General features: G+C 42.4%; 2 long non-coding RNA genes across 2 annotated transcripts in view; both read left to right on the forward strand.

The window, feature by feature from the left end:
- Positions 1–25,997, forward strand: part of LOC134436733 (uncharacterized) — a 206,739-nt gene that overhangs the window by 110,430 nt on the left and 70,312 nt on the right. The window lies entirely within an intron of this gene.
- On the forward strand, positions 19,986–23,988 carry LOC134436728 (uncharacterized). The gene is made up of 4 exons (XR_010032251.1): positions 19,986–20,156; positions 21,118–21,285; positions 22,366–22,468; positions 23,180–23,988. It is a non-coding gene; the product is annotated as an uncharacterized LOC134436728 (long non-coding RNA).

Genomic DNA, 25,997 nt, shown 5'->3' on the forward strand with positions numbered 1-25,997 from the left:
CCCTAAGTGAAAAGGAGAATAGTGGAAGCTCGAGGAGGTTTAGAATGACAGTATCAGAGGAGGATTGGCGCGACTGTCATTACCTACTGCAGAAACACATGTCTTCGTCATGGATAAGAGGGTTGTTGAACATGTTTCAAAATGAACACTTCCCTCAACGTCGGCTATTTGTTCTCTTTTTCTGGGAATGTTTTAGGACCTAAACTCAACTTAAATGGACTCACTGAACTACTAGGCTACAGAACTACTGACTGAGCAGCGCCATGCATTGGCTGCCAGCAGATAGGCTACAAGCGAGGCAACACAGCGTGAGCGCGCAATCACCTATGAAGTTCAAGACACTTAGGCCTATATTACAATTACAAATTACAAATTACAAATTAATTATAAATAATTATATATTTTTAATGTCCATTCGTCCATGGCTTGTAAATTTCGTCTCGTCTTAGTCTCCTTGACGAAAATATTTTTTTTTATTTTCGTCATATTTTGATTTGCTTGAGGCAATTTTTAGTGCGTCATCGTCTCGTCATCGTCAAGGGAAAAAGGGGCGTTGACGAAATATTTTCGTCATCGTCGTGGTTGACGAAATTAACACTGGCTCGCACCCGTAGACCTTGTAAGAAATAGTTGGGAGTTGAGCGCACTTTCTAAAAAAAAGAGAGACAGAGAGACAGAGAGTTTTCTAATGTGTGTATCTGAGAGAGAAACTCTCCAAAATGTGTGTGAGTCTGCAGCTTAATTCATTTCACACACTCCGACTGCGACATGATCTGATATCATAGAACGCACACACAGAGAGAGAGAGAGAGAGAGAGAGAGAGAGAGAGAGAGAGAGAGAGAGAGAGAGAGAGAGAGAGAGACATGATCTGATATCACAGGGGATGAGGTAACGTCTGCAGGCAGCCCAATCGGCCAATCAGAAGCAAGGATGTGGTGACAGATATTTGTCTCTGATCATACGCACACACACACACACACACACACACACACACACACACACACACACACACACACACACACACACACACACACACACACACACACACACACACACACACACACACACACACACACTATACAGCGAGAGAGAGAGAGAGAGAGAGAGAGAGAGAGACAGACAGACAGACAGACAGACAGACAGATGTATCTGTGATCCCTGGACTGCAAGGACCCAAAGTCTGAAGGAGATCAGATGAGGACGACATGACGTGTTGCTGTCGGCCATGTCGTCCTCAACTGACTCCAACAGACACATGCACAGTACAGTACAGAGAGACAACTGACTCAACCTATATGCAGGGATCAGTTGTCACAGGCCCATGGAGGAGGGGGGCTTTCAGATGACTTTGTCCCAGACCCAGCCGTGCAAAGCTGTCAGTGGCTCTGCCTCTGTGCATACAGTAAGTAAGTATGCCTTTAATTATCCCGCCATGGGGAAATTCATTTGTTGCAGCAGTAACATACAGATTGTGCAAAGACAGTAGACAGTATACATACAACAACACAGGACCAGGAGGTCAAAAGTATATGTAGGATAGATTAAAAAAGATGTTAAGGAAAATAGAAATAGAAATGTCTCTGTTAAAAACAACAAGTACATTAGTAAAAGTGAAAGTGCATTTGTAAAAAGTGCATTAGCAGCTTCATAAAAAGGAGGAGAGGGTGCTAGGACAATAATAAATAAGCAAGTTAAAAAGTTAAAAGGATAAAAATAAAAAGGCCATCACTACTACCACCACCATCATCATCATCATCATCATCATTATTATCCCCAAGGCTACCGCAGGGACTTGGTGTTATTATATAGTCTGACTGCAGACCTCTCTGTTCTGCAGTTTGGGTGGAGGAGTCTACTGCTCAGTGGGCTCAGCAGGGCTGCCACTGTTCCGTGCAGGGGGTGGATGGTGTTAGCCAGGATTGCTGACAATTTCGTCGTCATCCTCCTGTCCCCCACCACTTCCACAGTGTCAAGGCTGCAGCCCAGGACAGAGCCAGCCTTCCTCACCAGTTTGTTAAGTTTCTTTGCCTCAGCTGCTGTAATGCTGCTGCCCCAGCACACCACCCCATAGAACACAACAGAGGAGACCACAGAGTCGTAGAAGGTCCTCAGTAGGTTTTGTTGAACCCCAAAGGACCTCAGTCTCCGCAACAGGTGGAGTCTACTCTGACCTTTCTTGTAGAGAGCCTGGGTGTTGTCAGTCCAGTCTAATTTTTTGTTGAGGTGAACTCCAAGGTATTCGTACGTGTCCACAATGTCTATATCAATACCCTGGATGTTTACTGGTAAGAGAGGGGATTGTGTTTTGCGCCGGCGGAAGCCCACAACTAGTTCTTTGGTTTTCCCAGCATTTATCTGGAGGTGATTCAGTTGACACCATGCCACAAAGTTCTTGTTCAGGTCCCTGTATTCCCTCTCATCCCCATTATTAATTAGACCCACGATTGCTGAGTCGTCTGAAAAATTTTGTAGGTGACAGTGTGGTGTGTAGTGTGTGAAATCTGCAGTGTAAATTGTGAATAAAAGAGGAGCCAGCACCGTCCCCTGCGGCGCTCCCGTGCCACAGACCACAGTGTCCGACACACAGCCACTTATCCTCACATACTGTGGCCTGTTGCTCAGGAAGTCCAGGAGCCATGCTGACAGATGGTGGTGCACTCCCGCACGATCCAGCTTGTCCCTCAGGAGATCTGGTTTGATGGTGTTAAAAGCACTGGAGAAATCATAAAACATGATTCTCACAGTGTTCCCAGGCCCCTCTAGGTGAGACAGGGCTCTCTGGGTGAGGAAGATGACGGCGTCCTCAACCCCAATGCCAGGCTGGTAGGCGAACTGCAGTGGGTCCGCTGATGAGCTCACCAGGGGGCGCAGGTGGTAGAGGACCAGCCGCTCCAGAGTCTTTGCCAGGTGGGCTGTCAGGGCCACCGGCCGGTAGTGGTTAAGGTCAGTGGGCCGAGATGTTTTTGGCACTGGTACCACACACAATGTTTTCCATAACTGTGGCACTCTCTGTTGCCTCAGGCTCATGTTAAACAGACGCTCCACAATTCCACTCAGCTGTTTGGCGCAGGACTTGAGGAGCCTGGAGCTGATGCCATCAGGACCTGTCGCCTTCCTGGTTCCAAGCTTAGCCAGTTCCTTCTCCACCTGGGATGTGGAGAGCACCATAGGGCCACCTGGAGGGCGGGGGCTGGCTGAGATGGCACCACAGGAGGTGCTGGAGGTGGCAGCAGGTGTTACAGGTGGGGGGAGTTGTGGCTGTGGCAGGGCTTGCTGGTCAGTATACAGTATATGAAAGTTATTCAAGAATACTAAATTGACATTAAGGCGCAAGTTCCAGGGCAGTTGTTCTCAACCTCTTTTGAACAAACAACCCCTTGACCTCATCATAACAAGCATCCCAATTCTTGGTCTCATCGTAAGCCTGTCAACTCCGCCCTAAGTATTACAAAAAATTGACTAATTCCCCCTAATGGCAATTGAGTCAATTGAGTCAAAATCAAAACTCACATTGAGGATATACGCCATTTAAGACGAGCACCACACTTAAGTACATCTCCAGGATAAAACTCTAGACCACATGAGCCCCATGTGTTAGGACTGCCTAGCTCAAGGCAGCCAAAACATAAAAGGGAGACAACACCTTAGGGCAGAGTTTACATGATATGTTTTATTTTATTACTTAAAGTGAACATACCCTTACGAAAATCAACCATGGTTTTACTAGAACTAAACCATGTTTGTTTAGCTATTAATAGTTGTCACGTTTTTTGGAGCACAGTTCGTGACTATGGTTTTACCATTGATTGACTATGGTTCAACCATGGTCTAACTATGGATTTACCATGGTTTAACTATGCCCTTGTAAAATTTGACCATGGTTTTACTATGAAATCTAACCATGGTTAATAGTTATTCATTACATTATACAGTGAGCTTTGGGGGTGGGCGACCATGGTTTTAATAAACATGGTTTGGGGGGGAACCATGGTTTATGGCAAAGAGTATAGTAGGGTTAGGTTAGGTTAAATCATAGTAACGAACCATGGTTGTCATGGTTATACTAAAAACCATGAATAACTATAATCCAGAGACTGGCACTGTAAAGGGAAGGCATACTGTAGGACAGACAGGCAGGCATTGTTCAATCAAGTCAAAGGACAATCCGAACACAAAAAAACCCCTTGCGACTGCGATTTGATATGATTAATCTTTTGAAACGGCATCCAACAGCTCGCAACTTCTTGCGACGATTGATTCACACTGATTCACTCGCCCCTGCAACTCGTCGCTGCAACTCTCTGCAACCGTCCTGTCTCATCGCGAATCTATGGTGTGAACTGGCCTTAACATATATCTGTTTAAGAGACTATAATCCTACGGTGAATCTGGTTTGAATCCTTTGCTGAGCTTATACCACTTGTAGGGTGGTATCAAGGTGTAGGAGCTCTGGAACATTGTCTCTCCCTGTCTGTCTGTCTGTCTGTCTGTCTCTCTCTCTCTCTCTCTCTCTCTCTCTCTCTCTCTCTCTCTCTCTCTCAATTCAATTCAATTCTATTCAAATATGCTTTATTGGCATGCCTATTGGTAACAGTGTTGCCAAAGCTTAGAGATAACATAAAGTGGGTAACAGAACATCACTGTCAATTAATAACATTAAGCATACATGTATTAAGAATATCTCACACATCTCTCTCACACACACACACACACACACACACACACACACACACACACACACACACACACACTTGCATTGAGAAGGTTAAACACATGCACGCGCACGCGCACACGCACACGCACACACACACATACTTGTACTAAGAACGTAAAAAAAAATATATATATATGCATATGCACACGTACACGCACATGCACACACACAAACATAAAACCAGAACAATTTATTATATACTCTTACTGTCCCTCAGGGTGTGGCATGCTGCAACATATTTTGCTGCTTTTTTTACAATTCTGTCTTTCTTCAAGAACATAAGCCATCTTTTCATTATCATATTGTATGTTAAAATTTGATATTTCTTTTGCAAAGATTAGAAAATATTGCTGCCTAATTTCTTCATATTTTGGACAGTGGAGCAGAAAGTGCATCTCAGTCTCAACCTCATCAGTCGTACAGTGACCACATATCCGCTGATCTCTTGGTAGCCATGTTTTTTTTACTCTCTCTCTGTCTCTCTCTGTCGCTGTCTCTCTCTCTCTCTCTCTCTCTCTCTCTCTCTCTCTCTCTCTCTCTCTTTCGCTCTGTGTGTGTGTGTGTGTGTGTGTGTGTGTGTGTGTGTGTGTGTGTGTGTGTGTGTGTGTGTGTGTGTGTGTGTGTGTGTGTGTGTGTGTGTGTGTGTGTGTGTGAGACGTGTGTGTGTCTTCATGTTGAAGTTGAGCTATAAAGCCATATGCTTACTGATATGGTAATGCTGTGTTGATGTGCATGTACTTGTACACCATGATGATTGGCCTGCACCCCTGACTTTTGCTGTCCATCTGAGTCCCATACTATGTGAGGCGTGTGTAAATGTCCAGGAGGAAACAATAATCCAACTGTACTCTTCAGTGTCCTGCTGCTAAATGAGTGTATAGTCAGGTGAGGTTTTAGAACCATCTCCAAGGACACATCATAATGACATCACAGACGAGTGACCCTATTGGAATAGAGTTGCAGACATCACAGAGAAGTGACCCTATGGGAATACAGTGGCAGCCATCCCATCACATACAAGTGACCCTATTGGAATAGAGTGGCAGACTAACATGTATCTGTTCAAGAGACTATCATCTTAAGGTGAATCTGGTTTGAATCCTTTGCTAAGCTTATACCAATTGTAGGGTAGTATAAAGTTGTAGGAGCTCTGGAACATTGTCTCTGTCTGTATCTCTGTCTCCCTCCCCCCCCCCCTCTCTCTCTCTGTCTGTCTGGTCTGTGTGTCTGTGTGTCTTTATGTTGAAGTTGAGGTATAAAACCTAACGCTTACTGATATGATAATGCTGTGTTGATGTTCATGTATTTACACCATGATGATTGGCCTCCACCCCTGACTTTTGCAGTCCATCTGAGTCCCATACTATGTGAGGCGTGTGTAAATGTTCAGGAGGAAACAATAATCCAACTTCACTCTTCAGTGTCCTGCTACTAAATGAGTGTCTGTATAGTCAGGTGAGGTTTAGAACTATCTCCGAGGACTCATCATAATGACATCACAGACAAGTGACCCTATTGGAATAGAGTGGCAGACATCACAGACAAGTGAGTGACCCTATTGGAATACAGTAGAGTGGCAGACTAACATGTATCTGTTCAAGAGACTATCATCCTGATGTGAATCTGGTTTGAATCCTTTTAGCGTATACCACTTGTAGTATAAAGTTGTAGGAAATCTGGAACATTGTCTCTCCCTGTCTGTCTGTCTGTCTGTCTCCCTCCTTCCCTCTCTCTCTCTCTCTCTCTGTCTCTGTCTCTGTATCTATATCTCTCTCTCTGTGTGTGTGTGTGTGTGTGTGTGTGTGTGTGTGTGTGTGTGTGTGTGTGTGTGTGTGTGTGTGTGTGTGTGTGTGTGTGTGTGTGTGTGTGTGTGTGTGTGTGTCTTCATGTTGAAGCTGAGCTATAAAACCTATGCTTACTGATATTATAATGCTGTGTTGATGTTCATGTACTTACATTATGATGATTGGCCTGCACCCCTGACTTTTGCTGTCCATCTGAGTCCCGTTCCATGGGCAGCGTGTGTAAATGTCCAGGAGGAAACAATAATACAACCCTACTCTTCAGTGGCCTGCTGCTAAATGAGTGTCTGTATACTCAGGTGAGGTTTTAGAACCATCTCCAAGGACACATCACAATGACATCACAGACAAGTGACCCTATTGGAATAGAGTGGCAGACATCACAGACAAGTGACCCCATTGGAATAGAGTGGCAGACATCACAGACAAGTGACCCTATTTAGCCTGTTAAACCAGCCGTAATGTATTGGATGTCGGCGTCCAGCGGGTGGCACTGGTTTACGAGGCTAGACCCTGGTGGAATAGAGGGGCAGACTAACATGTATCTGTTCAAGAGACTATCATCCTAATGTGAATCTGGTTTGAATCCTTTGCTGAGCTTATACCACTTTTAGGGTAGTATAAAGTTGTAGGAGCTCTGGAACATTGTATCTCCCCGTCTGTCTGTATCTCTGTCTCCCTCCCTCTCTCTGTCTCTGTCTCTCTGTGTGTGTGTGTGTGTGTGTGCGTGCATGCGTGCGAGCATGCGTGCTTGTGTGATGTGTTTATACACTATTAATTGTCATTCTGCTGCTCTCACCATTCTCTGATCTGTGAGAGAACAGTCATCATCATCATCATCATCGTCATCATCATCATCGTCATGATCATCATCATCATCATCACTGTCGCCTTCATCGTGAAGCTGATTGGTTTGTTAGTGCTGCTGGGTCTTCTCCCATTGGTGGAGGGGGAATTCAGTAACGATTTCGGAAATTGTCAAGACCAGACCAGAAAGACCCACTGTGAAACTGAGAGATCTGCCAGAGACATGGGGCTGATCATACAAGACACTACAGGTAAGACAACTGCTTAGACATTGTGACGTGTGTGTGTGTGTGTTCATGTGTCTAGAGTCTGTATGTGTGTGTTCATGTGTCGTGTGTGTGTGTGTGTGTGTGTGTGTGTGTGTGTGTGTGTGTGCGTGTGTGTGTGTGTGTGTGTGTGTGTGTGTGTGTGTGTGTGTGTGTGTGTGTGTGTGTGTGTGTGTGTGTGTGTGTGTGTGTGTCTTTTGTGTTCACAGACAGTACCCACCAACACACACACAGTGTGGCAACTGGGTGTGTGATTGGTCAGGACGGAGTTTCCCCGAGGTCAGAACAGAATAAAGACGGGAGCTCCAGACCTGGACTCTCTAGCTCTAAAGACTCTCTACTCTACCGAGACACCCTCCTGAGACACTCCCAGTGGCAACACTTCGGGCTGATCACCTCTGCTGTCTTGCTATTTGCAGTGGGGTCACTCTGGACTTAGATTCTGGTTGCGACTGACAGTAGATTCTCTGGGTCTTAGGTTTTGCTTAGGACTTTGTTTCCAGCTAAGACTTAGAGTGTATCTTGCAGTTGATCTGTATGCTGAATCTGATGCTCCAGTCCTGAATTAAGTCTTCATCAACAACGTCACTGTGAGCGCTGCTTTATTTGCAATAGGACCTTGAACTGCAGCGTGCCTGGAAAGAAGGAGTACAGACCAAACCAATCCACGGCACTCTCCTCCTCACTGTTCTTTGATCATCTTCATCATTGTCATCACCATCGTCGTCATCGTCGTCTTCATCATGAAGCTGATTGGTCCATTAGTGCTGCTGAGTCTCCTCTCATTGGTGTAGGGGGAACTCAGTCCTGCCTACATTGTGACAAAAAGTAACTTTCCAAAAGGGCTTTTTTTTGTCCAGTGTGTGTGTGTGTGTGTGTGCGTGTGTGTGTGTGTGTGTGTGTGTGTGTGTGTGTGTGTGTGTGTGTGTGTGTGTGTGTGTGTGCGCGTGTGTGTGCGCCTGCAGGTATGCCACCCTGTATAACACTGCTTAGGGGATCCCAGTGTACTCTGCCTATGTGTACAGAGGACCCACCTGGAAGATTGAACCACAGGTGAATTTTCTGCTCTTTCACAACTCTGAATATGGGTGTTAACATACAGTACATGGCAGGATGAACACACAAACACATGGGTCATTCTATGATTCGTGTGCGCTTTTTTTATAGGTCCGTGGACTTTATTTGCCAATTCCACTAACTATTAACTGCAACCAATGATGTTTTTGGACATTAGCACATATGTATCTGTCATATAATACAAACAGTCAAGGCATAACATTATTTCCCTCAGCAAGAATGAATATTTAATACTTATTTTGGGCATTTTCATGCCGTCCTGTTTTCCAAATGTCAGATTCAGTCTTCATATAGCATGTAAAGAAACTTGTTTTGCCCAAGACGATTGCAAATGTTAATTCACATCACATAATTAAATCATCACAATATGACAAAACTGTCAGAAAGACCATTGTGCTTTCCATTATACATGAAATTTGCCATTTGGTGTGTGTCCACCAAAACTGTGTTGACCGTGTCACGGTCTGAAACCCCCTCCATAAATCAGTAAGGGTTTGGTCTTGGGCCATATGAATATCATCACGTGATGTCATATCCTCCTTGGCAGGATATGGGAAGACTTTTTGGTAAGTTTTGATTCTTCATCATAATTTAATCCATTCTTTTTCATGTTCCCATAGTGGGAAAATTGCCTGTCAACTGTGTTATCAACATATTCATAAGAATCTGAATTAGAAATCACATGTAGAAAAACACAGATAAAGCATACAAATACATGAATTGATTAAGGTGTTGTGGTGGAACTTCTGGGGGCCTCAGTTAGCACAACACCATAAAAATAGCTGAAATGTCAAGCCATGTTACCGTCAATGGTGTTACAATTAGCTATGACAGTCAGGGTTACCAGATGAGGCTGATGATTTCCAGCCCAAAAAATGTTCAAAACCCGCCTAGAAGCACAAAATCCCGCCCAATTCTATTGATTTCAATGGCAAAAAGTGGGCAGGTTTTTCTGATAAATGCCATTTTTACCTGCACACGGCCATACTAAGCAGCCCAATTGGGAGGGAACCAGCCCAATCTGGCAACACTGATGACAGTTGAAGAGGAGTATGTTTTTGCCAATTTATCTCCATATTGACAGACAAAGAAACAACATAACTTGTGTTCTAGGGAGATGGGTTTGTCTGCTCTGTTTTTTCTCCTAAAAAAGTGCCGACTTGTTCCCCTGCACTGTTGACCGTAACACAGTTGAGGAACACGGTTGACTGTTTTGAAAGTGTTTTTGAACTATTGATCCCTTATGTGTTGGAAAAATCCTATGAACAGACACTAGGGATTATCTCTGGAGAAGGAAGTCTTGTGTAAGGAGGGTGACTCATTTCAAATCAGACGTTACAGGGATTTATAATGAAAATGTGTCAGTCTGTATCACAGTGAATCATAAAATTCTACTTAAGACAACAATCACATTTTCTATATCAGTTGCACAGATTAATGACAACATTATTGTTAAGGGACATAAGCACTTTCAAACGTATGTTGTTTCAACTCTGTAGTATTTTTATATATGTTTGAAATGACATAGTATTTGTCCATAACACTCTTGACAAAATAATCAAGCAAATGTTCGCTTTCATTAGAGTATTTATCAAATGATTTAAGATTAAGCTTGGCAATTTGTTTGTTTGGAAACTTAAATATATACACTATGTAAACATCTAGGTCATTTAGTTGAAAAAAAAACCCCTGATAATTGACATTTTGCTTTGGCCAAAAGCGTAGGCGAATCGTAGAATCACTCATAAATAAAGTAATATTACGCATTGGAAAATAAGACGAGTCTTTGTCCGCAGAAATCATATTTATTTTAAGCTTAGGGTTATAAGATGACTGATTACTTCTCAGTACTGCAATACCAAGGTCGTCTAGGTGTCACACACTGGGTGTCAAACCTTGCGCCCTCTCCTTTTGTTGATGGCTTCTGTGTGTCCCCTCTGTCGACTGTTTTTTTTCTCTATATGTGTGTTGCTAAATGTGTACATAATTAATAATGCCATACTAACTGATGTTAAAATGTATTTTATAAACTTGCATGATTTAAGTAGATATTTATAGCCTGACCATTTCAGTCCATTTTTTGACAGAGGTGGTCATGTTCTCTATTGATTTGCATTGACTGAAGATACACTACACAAGATGGGAGGCTGCACTTGCCGATTTCCAGTGCTGTCGCTAATTGCCGTGTCCAAGGTTTGGTTTGAGCTTTGGTAGGGACAACTTCAACCCAATGCTACTAATGGCCTCTAAGTTTCTCTGCGAATTAAGTGCCGCAGTAGGCCTACCACCAATAGTGAAGTGAAGGTGAAGTGAAAGCCCAACTGGGAAACTCCAAGTCCGATTGTCATTGTGACACACCACACAAATGCACACTGCACACAACGAACTAGCAGACTACACAATTAAGATTTGTATGAAATTTAACTGGCCCCATGGTAACTCATGGTAATCACCATAGGCCTACACTATACTCGCAAATTAATATTTCTAAACAAGCCATGATGCATGTTATTTTTCAATCCTGACAACACTCTTTTGATAAACCTTTAAAAATGTCATAACTGCATTACGTCCAATCGCCGTATAATTTCAAAACTTACCATCGAGCTGAAATTTGCTTAGCCTATGTCAGATTGTTGCTCTCAAAAATTCCCAATTAGCTGAGGGATAGCGACATTACATTATCACAGATCTATTTCCTTTGATAAACACACCCATGTGGTTGTGGTGTACTTACTTTACTTACGCCTATTACCCCTACTGGGGTATAGACCACCAACAAGGTTTCTCCAGGCATCTCTGTCCTGTGCAAGTCTCTCCAGTTGTTCCCAGGTATAGCCAGCCCTCTTGTAGTCTGCCTGTAGATCATGACGCCATGTGTTTCTTCGGCTCAGCTACACACAGTAGGGCCAAGAGCTTGCTCAATCCCGCTACAGCGGGAACTCCACCCACTTTGTCTGGAACCAATCAACTGAGCATTTCCAACCGTCCTGGGTAGAGGCAAGTTCAAGGCAGTGACGTGGTTTAAGCAGAGATGTTCTATTGGGCTAAGAAATGTTTGGTTTAAACTTTGGCACATCCCTCAACCAGTAGCAAGCCGAGGGAGGCGGGTTAACCAGGCCATGGAAACAAAGTTCTTCCTGTATGCTAATCGTTATAGTCCTGGTCAGACCAGAATCGCGGTAGTGATCTGAAGTCTATGAAAATCAGGCAACCTTGCCTCCTCTTTCCTTGAGGATTCCATGTGAGGGCTTGCCTAGTAGTGTTGGAGGTTGGCTTTCGCAGAGTGTGTCCAATCCATCTCCAACGTCTCTTGAGAATTCCTTCATCAACTGGTTGTTGACCTGTTCGGCGCCAGAGCTCTTCATTGCTGTCAGCTTCCTTGTAGTGCTGTATAGTGCTTTCATATTGCCTTGTTCAACTGCTTCCTCTGCCTCAGCTGCCACTGAGTCGATGAACTTCTGTTTGTCTACCTTAATGCTCGCTTTTGCAGACCTGTTTGCCTCACGGTATGCCTCCTGTGCTTTTGATTTTTCTGCTCTGGTTCGGCTGTTGTTAAAGGTTGCCTTTCTTTCTCTGCATATTTGAATTTTCTTCAGGGTGTCTGCTGATATCCAGTCCTTGTGATTCAGCTTCCTGTTGCCTAACGCTTCTTGGCATGTTTTCGTCATGGTGTCCTTTATTGTTTTCCAGTTCTCATCAATAGATTCTTCTTCTAGCAACTCCTGCAAAACTTGGTACTTGTTGCTGAGGGCAAGTTTGAACTCTTCCTGCTTGGCTGGTTCCTTGAGAAGTGATGTGTTGAACTTTTGATGTTGTCCTGCTTTTCCTGTCCAGGTCTTCTTCAGCTTAAGTTTAAGGAGGGCCAGGACGAGGTGGTGGTCTGAGGCAACATCAGCCCCTCTCCTGACCCAAACATCTTGCAGGGATCTTCGGAACTTGCGTGAGATGCACACATGATCAATTTGGTTTTCGGTAGTTAAATCCGGTGATACCCAGGTTGCTCTATGAATTTTACGATGGGCGAAGATGCTGCCGCCAATGACCAATGATTTCCTGTGGCGCACATGTTGACAAATCTTTCTCCATTGTCATTCATCTCACCTATGCCCTGAGAGGATGGTAGTCAGCGGAGTCGCTTCCAGCTGTTGCTGGCTTTCACCAATCCGCATCATTTGCCTTTCTGGAAGTCCATCTTCTGCCAGGACCAGGGCCCGGTTGCACAAAACACCTTAAGTTAAGTATTTCCCTTAAAGTCTGAGTTAAGGGTCCCCTAAGTGAAAGTCAGTTGCACAAACACCCTTAACATTTCCCCTTAAGTTTTCCTTAAGGGTTTCCCCTTAAATATTTAAGAGTTTCCCTTATAGTCTAGGCAGGATTTCTGAAAAGGTGCTTATTTAAGGTCCTGAAGGCAAATCATGTTAATTTTCGGCATACAACTGATTTAGGGGTATTCAAGGGTGCTGAATCCAAATCTGCCGTATGCCGGACGCAAAAATGTACCGAAATGCCTCAAAACGGGCAAAATCCAATATGGCCGCCGCCACCGTGTTAAAATCCTGCAATCACTTTTCTTTTGGACTAAATAAGGTATGAATTTGAAAATAGCACTTATTTTTATGTTTTCAGACATGGGGAAAGCCATTATGTCATCAGATTTAAGCTCAGATTGGAGGAAAATGCTAATGTCATTGGCTGGCAGCCATTTTAAAAGCAGAGAGCCTCATATTGTCAGCGATTTTTAACATTCTTACTAATCTTTCAAGATCCACAGAAAAAAATGCTCTTTGTTTCTGTGAACACAAATACTACAGAACACTGCACTGAACTGTCTACTTTCACCTGAAAAAAGAAGTTTGTGTCTACCTTTTTCCATTCTTTAGTTATGGGCAGTAGAACATGGGATGACACCACAAAAAAGCACAGATTTTTGACCCCAAAATACTGCACTTCTCACTGCCCATTGCTCATGCTCATTTGCTTTAAGGACATATTGTCTTTGATAGTGTTCATGTTTGATATACAACATTTTCAGGGGGTTTGAAGGGTGCTTAATGCCTTTAATTCCCATAGTACATCAAAATGAAGGAATCCAATATGGCCGCCGTCACCAGTCTACAGTGTACATTTCTTTGATTACACAAGGTAAACTCTTAAGTAGGCCTACATTATGTAGCATCAGGTTTTCATACAAGGAGAATAAATTTCCATACTCAGATTTAAGAAATACATCAAAGGAAATTATTTCAGTGTAGACTGAATTCATGTTTGCAACAGGAGATTATCTTTTCCATAAATTGACCATTTGTATTTAAATCTCTCAATGCATTATTAAAATCCCTTTAATGCATTATACCATGAAAAATGTTCCCACCTCAAACCACCACACAATGTTTCCACACCTCTTCACCCATAAAAAATAAATGACCACAAGAGTCTGAAATCGAATATTTTCTAATATTATCCTTTGTACAATGGGAATTACTTCATGTTTGCCGGTTTAATTGCTGTGCTCAGATCACTGTATATCTAGGCCTATAAAGGGGATCAAGAGGCAGACTGATGTGAATAATATATAGAATAGAATAGAATAGAATAGAATAGAATAGAGTGTACAGATAAGGGAGTGGCAGTGTGTGTGTGTGTGTGTGTGTGTGTGTGTGTGTGTGTGTGTGTGTGTGTGTGTGTGTGTGTGTGTGTGTGTGTGTGTGTGTGTGTGTGTGTGTGTGTGTGTGAATATATACACAAAGGACATACTCAGGCTGGTATTGCACATCAGTCATCCAAAGTTATTGCATAGATTGTCTTGCTTAATGTACATATTTCAGCTGAGATGGCCACTCTGTGACAATTATAACCATTCATTACAAGGCTGGCCTTTGTTCTGTAGTACGGCAAGAATTCAGCTCAACACATTGCACTGTATCAATTATTTCACAACAACCGGAGGATGGAAGGAGATCAGGGGAACAAGAGATTGTAATGAACAGTCAGACAGTCCATGTGTGTGAAATGTGGTTTTAGTCTTTGGTCCTTACTTTGATGATACATCTGTAGTGCCAATGATACATCTGTAGAGACCCAAGAACTCAGAACCAGGATAATGTCCAAGACAATGTTTTAGCTCTGTGACAGTGGGAAGTTCAGAGAGGGTTAGGTCTATTCTTGCTATAGGTGTGCCTCCTGAAGGCAGCAATGATCTCTTTGGTTTTCTTTTCATTCAGAGCTAGAGAAATTTGTCTCGGTCTCTGTACACCAGGCTGCCACCTTCACTCCCTTTTGCTGGCCATGCTGCAGTCATGGACGGATAGACTTTAGATGGGGGCTCAGCATGCAGCCATGTGGGGATCCAGCCCTGCTGAACAGGGGAGCAGGGGGAAAAGAGAGTCTGTCTGTTATCTTCTGTTGGTAGAATTGTGATAGACTTTAAATTGGCCTAGTTAAAATATACTGGAATGTACATCTGCAGTGTATCAATAACGGTGCTCAGCTGGAGAGAGAGAGCCAATGGCAGGCAAAAGAGCAAAAGGTAGTTTTAAGGTGCCTAGGCACAGAAATGGGCTGTCTTTCTCACAGCACATGAACACAATACTCAAAAATGGACTGCTAATTAACCCATTTTGTCCTACGCCCTTTTTGGGAAAGGGTGCCCTCTTCCTATTAAATCCGCAATGTCTCAGCCTCTGAGGAACATACAAACATGACATGAGTTACATTTAAAGCCAATACCCTCCCCTTGCATTGTAATGTGTTCATTCAGCTCTAACATACCCACATAGTTAATAAAACAGCTAAAATCTCAAGATCCTGAAAAACCTATATGTGTTTCCAGGACACAATGGGTTAAGTTATACGAGGAGGAGGTATCAACAATCAGAATGTCCTTGCTGACTTGGAATGTCCTTTTTTGAATATTGTGTTCATGTGCTGTGAGAAAGACAGGAGGGTGCCCATTTCTATTTACCTTGCGCACCATCCTATTTCCGCCAAGAGACTTGACTCCACACTACTTCTGATACCAGTTTATAGGCCTATATATACCAAATATATATGCACATACAGTCACCCTCCTCTACTCTAACCAAAATTGTTTACTTGGTATACTAAGTTAACCTATTCCTAATCACCCCTCCTTGAGTTGCTGAATTGCAGCAACTGCTTGACTCCATGTACTCCATGCCACTTCTTGCAGATGCAGTGTTGGATGAGGCAAGCACAAGTTGTGATGTCTTTGTGTGCCTTGAGAATACATGGGTTCTAAATTTTGTTTATAACCTGACTGCGAACCTAGCCGCGCACAACTCAGCCTCTGATTGTTGGAAACCGCTGTCTGTCAAAAAAAAATAGCTCACGTGGTTGGCTGCCAGTGTCTTGCCCCTCTTCATAACATTGTGTTGATAAACAGTGAGAACCCATGTATAAGTGGCAGATACAGGAGCAGTGGGACTAAAGCCCTGTTCAATACCACCCATCCCACTTCGGTGACTGGCAGGAGGATAGGAAGGGGTGTGTGGGCCTGACTCAATATAGAGATTTGATAATGTGGGGCATTTTATGTAACCATGTGACATCTGAATTAGATAGGACTGATCATTGCAAAACACCATACTTTGCTTTTGTTGCATTTGCAGCCAAAGTGCCATGCAGTGCATGATATTGTGTGTCCTGCCAAATCACTGGAGAGGAGGAGGTTGATAGGCCTAATGGTTGGGAATGAGTGAACATATATCAAGTAAATTCCTCACAATAACATAAACTGTTTTGATCCACGTTTCACCTTTCCACCATTCAAAGATATAATGTAAGCACCGCAATAAAATCGGCAAACAATGAATTCCTAATGCACAAAATGTAGATGTGCATATTATATTTAGGCACATTCAGACTTATGTGTGTACATTTGTCTCATAATGGAAGAGGTGGATTGAGGTGGACATATTGCATCATGTTATAATAAGCATTAAAATAAAAGTGGAAGTAGAGAAAACATTTTCATTCAAAAGAACAGCTTATTGACATGAAAGTCAACTGTCACTTGTAAACATGAATTCAACCTATGAAATCATGTCATTTGATTCTAATCTTTAATCTGAGTATGGAGATGAATTCTCCATGTATGACAACCTATAGCTACAATGTAATTAAGAGTCCACCTTGTCTGGTGATGGCGTCCATATTCGATTAATTAATTTTGAGGTAGGCCTATTAAAGAGGTTTTGAGCCTAATACACAGCATATTTGAATATTTGAATTAAGCACCCTTCAAAACCCCTGAAAATGCTGCATATCAAACATGAACACTATCAAAGACACTTTGTCCTTAAAGCACAAATGTGGGTTGAGACAAGTGCAGTATTTTGGGGTCCAAAAATATTGTTTTTTTTTTGTGTCACCCTATGTTCCTGTTGCAATCATGAATTCAGACTACACTGAAATAATTTCCTTTGATATCTATCTTAAATCTGAGTATGGAAATTAATTCTCCCTGTATGAAAACCTAATGCTACATAATGTAGCCTACTTAAGAGTTTACCTTGTGTAATCAAAGAAACATACACTGTAGACTGGTGACGGCGGCCATATTGGATTCCTTCATTTTGATGTACTATGGGAATATACATTTATTTATACATCATATTGGCATTAAGCACCCTTCAAACCCCCTGAAAATGTTGCACATCAAACATGAACACTATCAAAGACAATATGTCCTTAAAGCAAAAATATGGACAGAGAGAAGTGCAGTATTTTGGGGTCAAAAATCTGTGTTTTTTTGTGGTGTCATCCCATGTTCTACTGCCCATAACTAAAGAATGGAAAAAGGTAGACACAAACTTCTTTTTTCAGGTGAAAGTAGACAGTTCAGTGTAGTTTTCTGTAGTATTTGTGTTCACAGAGACAAAGAGCATTTTTTCTGTGAATCTTGAAAGATTAGTAAAAATGTTAAAAATCGCTGACAATATGAGGCTCTCTGCTTTTAAAATGACTGCCAGCCAATGACATAAGCATTTTCTTCCAATCTGAGCTTAAATCTGATGACATAATGGCTTTCCCCATGTCTGAAAACATAAAAATAAGTGCTATTTTCAAATTCATACCTTATTTAGTCCAAAAGAAAAGTGATTGCAGGATTTTAACACGGTGGCGGCGGCCATATTGGATTTTGCCCGTTTGAGGCATTTCGGTACATTTTTGCGTCCGGCATACGGCAGATTTGGATTCAGCACCCTTGTATACCCCTAAATCAGTTGTATGCCGAAAATTAACATGATTTGCCTTCAGGTGTCAACTTTTTGGAAAAATGACCCTGACTATTAAAGTTAAGAAATCCCTTAAAGTTCTTTAAAATCGTTGCACAAAAGACCTTAACAACCAAGTTAAGGGAAAATATCTGAGGGACCGATATCGTCGCCTTAAGTCAGACATGGCCGAGTTTATGCACATTCAGCAACGTGATCAACGGATTCAAATAAGAGTTTTCCGCGACCGGGAGAACCCAATGGATAGGCACGCTTACCGACGAACCGTTAATTATAGATTTGATAGACAATCCATATATGAATTATCCGACCGTCTCGAATTGGACCATGCTAGGAGTTGTGCTCTCCCTGCCGTCTTGCAGCTGATGATTGCGCCAGGCACGGCGCCAGAAAATCAGCTTTGGATGGGCCAGAACATTTTTGGGTGGCACTTCATCATCCTGTAACATCAAGTCCTCATGACAAAACGTCTAATTTTTACTCGAATATGTGCGTATATTCAGTGTTTCCTCATTGTGAAGATTCTCGGATGAAGTTATGGCCGCGGGGTTAGGGTAGCCCATTCATTAATTTCCTCCCTCACAGTCTCGTCCTGTCCCACCATCACCAAATGTTTTTATTGCCCTCAAACCCCACATTTATTTTGCTGACATGCATGAAGATGACAATGATCAATGATCCTCGCTGTGTTAATTATGACACTGGAGTTGTTTGGGAGTTGTTTTAGGAGCTCGAAAATGCAGGTGAGACACACTTCTCCAGTGCTTGCGCCATAGCCTATTATTCTTAAAATTCGCATTAGGCCTACCGCTTGACACTTCCAAAACAACGCGGAAGAAACTAAAGATAGGCCTAAATGGAATGATATCACAAATACAAAATAATGCATGGGGAGTAGAGCCCACGTCTGCTAAGAGAAGAGAGGAGAACGTTTGGAGCGGTGCTTAATTTGTAAAGAGGGAGGTCGCGGAGCGCGGAGTGGCTCCGGCGAAGAGGCGGGCGGGGCACATGTTGCGAACAACGCTATGCTGGGTCAGGTGTTACCTGCGATATCCCAAGCACCCGGCTCATGTAGGCTATGCATGCAAGAAGATGTCATTTCAACCGCAACAATGCGACGATCAGAGCACACAATCACACTTTGAACCACTCAAACACATAGCCTATGCACGCACACAACTGTTGGAGCACAGTATTCCATAACCAGACATCTGGTTCGACAATTAAGCCATGGACATAATGGCGTTGTTCCTTCCTAGCTTGGACCGCAAGGATTTTTTTAATTATTTTTTTTTAATGTTGACCTCCCCCACTGTCCTCTTCACCATAGGCTATTTCTCGAGTTTATGGTCGCGGTGGTCTCTTCCCATTGTTGCTGCTTCTTCGCGGCCGTTATTTGAGGGTTAAATTTGCTTTTTTATTATGTTTTTTCTTTTGTTAAATTCCTCTAATAATACCACTTTCTCTTCCTCTGACCAGTTTGGCTTTCTAGCCTTACCATTGTCCATGTTTAGGCCTATAGATAAATAGCTACAGAATGGTTAACGATGTTTTGAGAAGAATATTCAAGAATGACTTAAAAAGTTTCCTTGGAAACAATAGAATTCTACCGTTGTAAACTCCTCTTTACTGTAGTAAATCCCTTAAGGATTTCCCTTACCTAAGGGAAGGACTTAAGGCATTCTATTCTGTGCAACCCCCTTAAGTAGATCCCTTAGCTAAGGGAAAATGAGCCCTTAAGGGTCACACTTAAGGGAGAAAACTTAAGGTGTTTTGTGCAACCAGGACCAGGTTGTCTTGGTTTTTCCTTGTTGGCGATTTTGTAGCAGTAAGGGTTTTTACGGGGAGGCTAACCCCTCGCCCAACCCTCCTCCTTTCTCAACCGGGCTTGGGACCGTCTATGGCGGAGTTGGTTGGTTGTGGTGTACCTTTTGTTAAGAGTGTACCGTCACACCGGTGTGACGGGAATGTTCGGGCAGTGAAAGTCCTTTAGAATTCTGGGCGTCATTGAATACAATACATAGAACTAATACAATAGAATGGCCCATCAGCCTCTGGGCATGCGTCTGTACCGCCGCCATCTTGGAACAGGGTTCTAATCAGGTATCTGTTCATTTACCATTATGGCCACGCCAGTCGGTGATCACTTTGTAAAGTTGAAGGATATTTGTGCCGCTATGCTTGCAGCAACGAGAGGACGAAAAACAGCCAAAGAAGGTGTAACATGAGGTAAGGTGTTATCTTGTGATTTTGAATGTTATCGATATTAAGTTTCTGTGACAAACAACGGCATGATGTGTTTGCCTTGAGCAATGTTGTTAGCCTAATAGCTAGAGCTAATATCATTTCACAGTTGGTCCACTGAGGTAAATCAAGGACGATTTAACTGTAGGACATGATGACACTTGACATGCCCAATAAAGGCGATAGTTAAGACTCTTTTCTTTTATTTTGTTTTGTTCCTGAATCAATATCTTTGGCGCTTTGTTCGGCGAAAATAACGTTGTGAGGCAAGCAACGCTAACGTTGGCCTGTACGAATCATTAGTTCTACCTGTAGGTATTAGTCAAAAGCGCTTCCTGAGGAAAGTCAACGATGATTTAACTCGTGACACTTGTAAATGTCTAAAAGGGGTGATATTTGGGATATTTGTTTAAGTCGTGAATTAATATTTATGGCGCCATGTTTGACGAACTTGCGAAAATCTCGGATAGATCTCTACATTTAAAGTTAGCTAACTAGTTGCAACAGTGTTTGTTGCAACGGACATTCCGTACGTGCCTCAGTTGATGTACACTTGAATATCAAATATTGTTTTTATGTACTATGATGTCCACATGTTTGTTCATTGTTTAAAAAGCCATTCAGGGAAGAATAAAAGTGACTAAAACACGGCAAGGATAACTTAAGTTTGTCAGGCGTGCTTGTTACAGTGCTTGTTGCAACATGTCAACAACAGCGTTCCCTAAACCTCAGTTGTACAATTTACGCTAACACCTTCAATTAAACATGTCTTTCATGTGCCTATACCCTGTTGGTAAGTTTTGTTTTCAAGAAAGCGCCACGTAATTAACGTGGTTACACAAACATAAGCATCATGTACACATCTCGCACCAAATGTTGCTATTCTGCGTTGCACTGGAAGTATAAAGTTGATAAGGTTATTGCTACTACAACTTGTTCTGTGCAGATGGCCCAAAAGAAGGAGGAGGCGGGCATGGGCTCTGGCTTTGAAGAGAGAGAGAGAGGTTTGTGCCAAAACAACGCTGATCTGATGCTGCCACTTACCTCCTGAGCAAACTGTTCGGCTGAGAGAGCCATCAATTTCAACTTCAACTTCCCCAAACACTTGTCCAAGGTTAGTCAAACAATTAGTTGCATGATATCTCATAATTAATCATGAGTTGTTCTTTCAGGCTCTACTAAGGAACATCATGTATGCATTTATAAGTAGATAACCTTGATGGTGTCATACTGTGTTTGCCCATGTGGGGATCTGGGTTCAGTGTTGCCAGCTGGAAAATGCTGAATTATCTACCAAAACCTCAAAATTATCATTTTTGGGGACTGGGAGGAGATTATCGTACTAGACCCAAATTGTTGTTTCAAGGCATCAAAATGAACTGAATTACAACTCTGAAATGATTGCACATCATGCTTTTTTGATCAGTGAGCAAAATTGACAATTATGGTACAAATACGATAATCATCATATATCTGGCAACACTGTCTGGGTTTCTCTCTCTCTCGCACATGAACACACGCGGACACACGCGTCACATGAAGTGCTGGCAGCAAGTGCACAGGTGGAGACATTTCCGCGGCAGAGGTGGAGGTGCTTTCAACAGGAGGACGGTGCACGCATGGCGTGCGTTGCAATATGCGACCTTGCCTCCTCCACTTGCTTCTCTCCTCGTACCAGGAAGTAATATGTCATGATGACATCACTGACAACAGCATTATATTTCAATATCTTGCAAAAGCTCAATTGTAGAGTCTTTTTCTCATTTGCAAGTGGGATGGTGAATGAAAAACAGTCCCTCAAAAGTTGTTGTGGCTAGGCTGACAGCTGGGAAACTTTATCGTTTTCTCCACAGAGGAGGGGCCAGGAGGCGGGACGAGGAGGCAAGCGCAAGTGGAGGAGGCAAGGTCGCATATTGCAATGCACTCATGGTCTGGGGTGTGCGTAGATTTAGGCACGTTTGATGCGCTTGATAAATGAGGGCCCTGAATCATTTGACTTGTTCTGAGTCGCATGACTGACTAGGACGTTTTAAAGCATGACTTGTGAAGTTCTTACCACTCTCTTGCTGCAGCCATTTGCCACCATCACTTGATCCCCCTGTCATGCATATAATTAAGGATTACTGTACTGTGTTTTAACTGAGTAAATAATATGCATATTGGCTCCTAATGTTTTGTTTTGAACTTTTATTAGGGTAGTTCCAGTCCTGTGTTCCATTCTTCATGGAGGGCATGGGGTGACTGTCTGCGTTTGTGACCCTCCAGTCAGCATTGAGTTGACGGGCTACAGACACTTGGTAACTTTTCTTATTTGATTTCTGATGTTTTTAGTGTTTTATATTGGAATCTTCAATTGTATTAATGAAGCGAACCTTTTCATTTATGCATTCTCGGTATTTTTCGTGGATTTTCATTTTGTATTTACATGGAGGGCATCACAACTGTGCATGAACACATGTAGATGTGCTTAACAAAAAATATAATTCTAGCTGTTGTCCAACAGCAATGTCAGCTGTCTATCCACCTGACGTCAACACGGCACAACTGATGGCCCCGCACATTTCAATAAGCGTATTTTTGTCTATTTTCAAGTAAAAATGCTCAGTTAGTCATGTCACTCTTAAATGAACGCCAGTCCTCCAAAAACTCACTAGAATTGTAGAACTAGAATTTTGAGGCCTAAAACCTAGTTGTAAACTCTTACCAATACAAGTATTTTACAGACATTTTCTTGATCTGATATTGAGTCACAGCCAGTTACTTGGAGAGGTCAAACCTATGTTGGAGGGAATCTGTGGCAGGGTTTCTTTGCTTTTACTTTTTGTACCACTGTTTCACCTAGATAACCAGCTTGACCAAGTGGCCCATTATCAGATCAAGGGTGTTTTACTTGAAAACAGACCGAAAAATAAGCTTGTTGAAACAAACATGTGAGGCCCTCAGTTTTGCTGTGTTGATGTCACTGTTTGGCATGTTTTTAAAAATGTGAATGTTTTTTAAATGCTCAGCAGTTGGAGAACAGGCTGTGAACTGCTGATATCCTGCGTCCTTCAGCACAGTGAGCGCCAGTGCCACAGATCAACGCAATGTTTGAGCTGCCACAGACACCTTCATCTTCTGGCCATCGAAGTCAACATGCCTTCTGATCACCTTGTTTTTGCTGCATGAAGACCCTCAGGATCCTGAACATTATTCAGATCAACAATATGTTGCCATTTAACTGTTCCAAAGGGACTGATGATAGGACCGTAAGCCTTGAGCATATTTCTAGCTAATTTCCTGATCAGGTAGATATCTTCCCCTGAGGAAAGGTGGGTAAATGAGGTCTTCAGAGGCTGTTCTTCTGGATTTTACCAGATATGTTTCGACGGTAGGGTCACAGGGATGTTGATGTGTCATGTGCTTTGAAATGAGCTGATGTTGTTATGGAGGTGTGCCCTCCCTGTCAATATTGACAGGTTGGTCACACTTCCTACTGAGTTATCCTTTTTGGATGGTGGTCCAGGTGTGTGACGGCATGTATGCCCCCTCATCCCTGTGAACAAAAACCAGGGATGAGGGGGCATACGTGCTCTAACACACCTGGCCCACCATCCTAAGATGACCACTCTAACAGCAGGAGGTTTGACCAATATCAACAGGGAGGGCACACCTCCACAACAACGTCAACTGATTTTAAAGCACGTCACATCAACATCCCTGTGACCCTACCGTCGAAATGTCTGAAGTAACCTGGTTAATGGATGGTGGTGGCGGGGTTCTAATGTTGATTGTGTATATAGTTGTCTTTTTTCAATAAATTGAAGTGTGGTCAGGACTTGCTGTGTGTGTACTTTCATTGTCAAACTCTGCTTAAAGGATAACTCCAGCCAATTACATTTTCGGCTCAGCCCTTTCCGGGATCTGAGCTATTCTAATGGGGGCAGATTTTGTTTATCGCTGTTTGCTAGTTGTCTGATTTTGCATAACCTTTTGGATGTTTTGGGGAATAAATCAAGATGTTGTTTTTATTATTATTTAGTGGGAGCATGTTGAAATTGGCTGGAGTTAAACTTTAAGCTTTCCTTTTTTTTTTTTTTTTAACGATTCACTGAAACCATTGTAAATATTTGGGAATAAAGTAGTCACAGCAATCTGTTGCATTGCTTAAATATTATGGTAATGGGATTACATTACTGATAACATATTTAGCTTATTACATTTCAAAAGTAACCTCACCAACCCTGTGTAGGCCTATGTAATATTTATTTCATGTGTGTAGATTTGTAAACATGCTGAATAGGATCAAAGGGTTTCAGGAAACTATGGATTTAACCTGTGATCACATTGTTGAAACTGGGCCCATAGGGCTTATTGCTGGTCTTATTGGAGATGTCCAGAAATAAGACACAACGGTGCTGTAGCTTGGTTAGTGCAGCCCTCAAATATTATAAGGCACCAAACAATAAACCAGCCTTCACTGTTGTGACTTGTGCAAATATTGCATTCGTGTAGGCCCTATACAATGATGGCACATTCAAGTGTAATGTAGCCTAATTTAGATAGTGTCCATAACGTAACCAATAGCCTACAACGGTAGGCTATACACTCATACATTAGATTACATTACATTGCTCTTCTTAGCTGACGCTTTTTACAGACGGGAATGAAGAAACTAATGATTCATTGTACATATTTTGTCCAAGTATAATGTAGGCCTACTTATTTGCTTGTGAAATGTGTATGTTTAATTTTCCCCCATGTAAACGTTTTCGAGGTAGGCTATGCCCTGTTCATCAGGAAGTCTCGTACAGCTGGTATGAATGGGAAAAAGGTAGGCCTAATTAGTTGAGCGTAAATGTAGGCTATGTTGACAAAAAATGGTTTAACTATCAATTTTTCAGGGTAAGTAAATGACTAACATTTTGTAACGAACCAGGATTAAACAAAAACAAAAACCTCCGGTAGTCAAATATGTCAATTTATGCGGATTTAATCCCGCATGTTGGCTTGGTTCCGATAGACGTTCATTCATTTCAAAGCAGCGCTCCGCGGCGCTTCCCATGTTCCAAGATGGCGGCCTGTTTGACGCAAGCGTTCCTATTGACCGCTCCATTCATGGGCCATTCTATTGTATTATTTCTATGAATACAATATGGAATTGTAGAATCTTGCATTGTTATAGAACGCATTCTTTTTATAGAATGCTCAAAAACCCACACTCTTAAAGGTTAATAAGGAATGAATGCGGGAGACGAGAATGTTGGTTGTTAACATCTGTCTTTTATTTATTTTTTATCAAACCTGTATCCCTGTGGCTCATAACATGGTGGGAATTTCTTTAGGAAATGGATGCTAATCTGCCGCATACAGCGTGATGTCACCCACTTCCGAGCTCTATGGCCTCTAAGTGTCTCTGTGCAAATTGAGTATTACTAAATCATGACCAGTAGTCACTGAGGTCTCTGGCCAGATTGAGTGTCTCTGTACTCATTGAATGCTGGGAGCAAAAATGGGCTATAGTCAAAAGTGTATGTGTTTGTATCAGACTTGTGCAAAATTCAGAATTTCTTAATTTAATTCAATTCAGGAGGTGGAATTGAATTTTTATTGAATTGCCTCCACCCCTACAGGATGTTGAATTGAATTGAATTGGAATAGAGTTCTTCAGCGGAAGCGGAAGCATGTAGTAGATTGTAGTCTTTCATGTTAGCATTTAAGGACGTCCTGGTTCCTATCGGCTTCCGGCCTCCATTGGGAATGAATAGGGGTAAATTTCAAATAAGCTCCGAGTGCAAGCACGCGCTTAGCGAACCCCCGCAAACTGTCGAGGGTGTTAAAAATAGG

This window comes from Engraulis encrasicolus, chromosome 20 (genome assembly GCF_034702125.1).
Source record: "Engraulis encrasicolus isolate BLACKSEA-1 chromosome 20, IST_EnEncr_1.0, whole genome shotgun sequence".
In the NCBI taxonomy this organism is placed as follows: Eukaryota; Metazoa; Chordata; class Actinopteri; order Clupeiformes; family Engraulidae; genus Engraulis; species Engraulis encrasicolus.